Genomic DNA, 4511 nt, shown 5'->3' with positions numbered 1-4511 from the left:
GAGGGCCCTTCCAGTTGTGGCATGTGGGACGCCGCCTCCACACGGCCCGACGAGCGGTGCCGTGTCCGTGCCGTGCCCGGGATCTGAACCGGCAAAACCCTGGGCCGCCGAAGGGGAGCTTGTGAACTTAACCACTCGGCCACGGGGCCGCCCCTGTCCGTGGACTTTTTTATCACCTGATTTCACCTCGCAAAACTTCAAAGCTTCAAGTTATCAGAGAGGTTTGGGAAGTTGTTTTTATTAATTTAATTAATTTATTTTTCGAGGAAGACGAGCCCCGAGCTGACACCTGCTGCCAATTCTCCTCTTTTTGCCCCGGGAGAGTGATCCCGAGCTAACATCCGTGCCCATCCCCCTCCCCTTGATAGGCGGGACGCTGACCACAGCGTGGCTCGCCAAGCGGCGCCACGTCCGCACCCTGGATCCGAACCTGCGAACCCCTGGCTGACAAAACGGAACGTGCGAACTTAACCGCTGTGCCGCCGGGCTGGCCCTTCGGGAAGTTATTTTCAGGACACGGGCCATAAACTAGAATCACCGCTACAGGTTTATCGGAGCGACATCAGCGTTCGTGGTGGATTGAGTCGTCCCCTCTGTCTCTCCCCTCCAGGGCACAACCAAAGGGACGTCTATCGACCCACCCACCAAGGATTCCCCCCCCCCCCCGCACGGCACAGCAGGATGCCTGAGAGATCCACGCAGCCCTACAGCGGCAAGTCACATTCGCACAGTCAAAATTCAATGGCAGAGACAAAACGTTAAGGTCAGTGAGAGGGAAGAGAATAACCGGCCCAGGAGCAACGGTGTGAAGAACACGGAGAAGACGGGTCCTAGACGCCGGGGTCCCCGGAGCAGTGATTTGATCAGAGGCCCGCAAACGTCCACGATCTCCACACCACGTTTATGGCCGACTGCGTGCGTGGGTCCTTTGGAATCGACCAGGCTACCGTCCGGGCCACTTTGGGACATCGTGTCCAGCTGCCCCGAGCGGTGGAGCTGTCGTTCAAGTGTAAGATGGGGCCCGTCCGGGGAGAGAATGGGGACGGGGAAAGGGAGGCCGCGGGAAGTCACAGAGTCTGAGGTGTTCGGGGGAGACTGACTCTTCTGAAGTGGAGGTGGTAGAAGGAGAGCAGCAGGATTTTTGGATTTTTGTTCCCTCTGTTAGGTATCTGGGTCCGGAGGAGAGTGGGGCGGGGGGGGGGCGGGTGGTGGTGGTGGTGGTGGGTGTGAGGCTGAGGCGGGGCTGGTGTTTCCTTTCCGAGTCAGGTGGAAGAGCTCCTCCAGTGGAGGTTTTTAGACAAGGGGTCTGGTCTGGCAGGATGGGAGGTTGCGGGTTGAGCCACAGGGGAATCTGTCGTAGCTCAGACTCGGGCCTTTGAAGAAATAGACAGAGAGAGGAGTTTTGCTCTGTCTGTCACCGCAGCCGGCACCTCAGGAGCAACAACAGGAGGCTTCCCGAATGAGTGAAGGGGCAGGAGCCAGCGTGCCCCGTGCCTCTCTCAGCCCTGCGCCGGCAGGGAAGGAAGCAGGCAGGCAGGCCTCAGGGCTACTCCCGTCCTACTGCCCGGTGGTCCCTGTCCCGGCCCCGCCCCCACTCTCCCCCTGACCCTCACCGCTCCCCAGCCCTCTTCTCAGCCAGAGAGGCGATGGGGGGGGGGGCGGTGCGGTCCCAGAACAAGTTTCCTCTCATCCGCCATCATCTTGCCACCCTGACGACTTGGCCTGAGATCCGGCCTAGGCTGTACCCGTGTGTGGTTTTCCTGTGGACAAGGGGGCCGGTTCACCATTTCGGAAGAAACCCCTAGCCTTCCACTGCCGAGTCGCCAGCCTGGGAGGGGGGAGGGGGGAGGGGGGAGGGGAGGTCAGGCCCATTCATTCCGATGGGCCTGGCGTCAGGGCTTCATTCAAGTGCAGGAAGCTCTCTCCCATGGCCTCGGGCTTTTTCCCATTGAACGGCTTTCTTCAATTCCCCCACCCTTAGGCCGCAGTCCACCAAGGGCCGGGAGGCAGGGAGGGAAGATGTTGGGGCAGGGTGGCTGTCTGAGAAACTCGCCTCATCTGGGGCAGAAAGAGTGCCCCCCTCCTTTCTCTAACCCTACTAGACTGCTTGAGGATCACGGACGGTTTGGCTCATCGATGAGCCCTGCGTTATGGGCCCGGCAAGCAAACTCCTAACGGGCAACCCGCCGCTCTAGGCGTGTGTGGGTTTTTTGATCTTTCACCTTCAAGTTCGCACGACATCGGTCCGTGTCCCCCGCCCCGGCTTCCCATGGGAAATCCTCCGTCTCTTTCCACAGACTCACTGGCGACTTCACACAGTGCCTGCCTCCTCCTCCTTAGGAAGGAAGGAAGGAAGGAAGGAAGGGGCTGACCCCGTGGCCGAGCAGTTGAGTTTGCACGCTCCGCTTCAGCGGCCCGGGGCTTGGAAGGTTCGGATCCTGGGCTCGGACACGGCACCGCTCATCAAACCACGCTGAGGTGGCGTCCCACACGGCAGAACCAGAGGGACCCTCAAAGAGAATATAGAACTAGGTACTGGGGTGCTCTGGGGAGAAGAAGAAGAAGGAGGAGGAATAAAAAGAAAAGAAAAGATTGGCAATGAGCTCGGGTGCCAGTCTTTAAAAAAAAAAAAAAAAAGAGGAAGAAAGATGGACAAACAGGAACGAATCCCACTGACGGCACCTCCAAATGGTGGGGGGCAGGGGGGTGGGGGGGGTGGGGAGTGGCATCATCGGGCCAAGGGTGACTCTAAGCGTGATCCCGCGGTTGTGTTATTTGACATTTTATCGAATCGATTTATTATTTTATTTTTGAGGAAGATGAGCCCTGAGCGAACATCTGCCACCAATCCTCCTCTGTCGGCCGAGGAAGACTGGCCCTGAGCTGACATCCGTGCCCATCCCCCTCTACTTTCCAGGTGGGACGCCTGCCACAGCGTGGCTCGCCAAGCGGTGCCGGGTCCTGTGCCCGGGATCCGGACCGGCGAACCCGGGGCCGGCGGAGCAGAACGTGCGAACTTCACCGCCGCGCCACCGGGCCGGCCCCCGGAGTTGTTTTGAAAATCCAGTAAGGGGCTGGCCCCGTGGCCGAGTGGTTAAGTTCGCGCGCTCCGCTGCAGGCAGCCCAGTGTTTCATCGGTTCGTTCGGATCCCGGGCGCGGACACGGCACTGCTCATCAAACCACGCTGAGGCGGCGTCCCACATACCACCGCTAGAAGGACCCACCGCGAAGAACACACAACTACGTACCGGGGGGCTTTGGGGAGAAAAAGGAAAGACAAAAAATAAAATCTTCCAAACTCCAATAAAACTTTGAGTGAAGACGACGAGGAGGATGCGAAACGTATCTCACGCCTCCGAGCCGAGCCGTCCGTTTAGGTTTAGGAAGGGGGACGAGGACCCTTTGTAAGCGACATCCCTTTTTAAGCACCATTCTAAACCACAGAACAGAACTCCCTCTCCTCGACCCGGAGCGAGGAGGTTCCTGGGTGTGTCAGAGAGGGTCACGTCCTCTGCAGCACGAACGAACCGCCAGGGTTCGGCCACGGGAAAGAATTTCTTCCTCTCCAGGGGGACTAAAAGTCACCGACGGCAGCGGGCGTAGGTGCTATCCTTCCCGTCCAGGAAAGGCAGGGAGAACTTCAGCCGTGAAGAGAAGGAGGTCTTCCTCACTCCCCGTTTTGGGAGGGCCCCTTTGGCAGGGGAGTTTTGTCTCCTGATTTCAAGTCAGGAAGAAAAGGGAGAGAGAGAGAGAGAGAGAGAGAGTGTGTGTCCTTCTCGTGCCAGGTCGGTCTGAGGGGGACCTCCTCTGGTTTCCTCCCTTCCCAGGGAACGCCGTTCGCTCCTTCTTCTAGAAAAAGCTCCCAAAGCACCACCGCCCAGGATGGTCGACCTACGCCCATCGTCCCTCCTTTCCCAATCATTTCTACCGCGACAGAGGGACAGAGGCCCCTGCCCCATCCCCATCCCCACCCCCACCCCCATCGCCTGCCTCCTTGATGGCCAAAGGAGCTGCCTCTGAGAATGGAACGGGGCTTGGAAACCTTCTAGAGGGGTGACTCTCACCTGCCTGCCTGCTGGGAAAAGCACCACGCTGTCCATCGGACTGCTCTTTTGGGCAAACGTAGGCGTGCCACATAGCGATCGACAGCTATGGCGGGGGGGGGGGGGGGGCGGGGTGGCGTGGTGGTGCCCAGGATCCACGACACGTGACGGCTGCGGAGCACGACAGCCCTAAGACCTTGAGGGAGACGGGGTGGCGCGTGAATCCTTTCGGAACGAGAACGACAGGAAACGCTGACGGGGACGTGTTCTCCTCTCGAGAACACACCAACGCCTCGCACGGTGTCTGACCCGGGGTGCCTCTGACTTTTGTCATCAGAGACGATCCTCTCGACCGCCCCTCACGCTTTGGGGAAAAGGGGAGAGGGACTCGGTAGCACGGGAAAAGCCATCCATCCGCCCTTCCTTTCCGTCTTCACGGCTCCTTCTCGTGGAAAACGAGGAAGCCG

At 59.4% G+C, this 4511-nt stretch overlaps 1 long non-coding RNA gene across 1 annotated transcript; it reads left to right on the top strand.

The window, feature by feature from the left end:
* The first annotated feature begins 610 nt into the window (after nt 1–610).
* On the top strand, nt 611–3303 carry LOC139044095 (uncharacterized). The gene is made up of 3 exons (XR_011501140.1): nt 611–1009; nt 2298–2532; nt 2820–3303. It is a non-coding gene; the product is annotated as an uncharacterized lncRNA (long non-coding RNA).
* The last annotated feature ends 1208 nt before the right edge of the window (nt 3304–4511 follow it).

The sequence above is a fragment of the Equus asinus genome, unplaced genomic scaffold, assembly GCF_041296235.1.
Source record: "Equus asinus isolate D_3611 breed Donkey unplaced genomic scaffold, EquAss-T2T_v2 contig_59, whole genome shotgun sequence".
In the NCBI taxonomy this organism is placed as follows: Eukaryota; Metazoa; Chordata; class Mammalia; order Perissodactyla; family Equidae; genus Equus; species Equus asinus.
The sequence above is the reverse complement of the archived record's forward strand: the minus strand, read 5'-3'. Positions and strand labels throughout refer to the sequence as shown.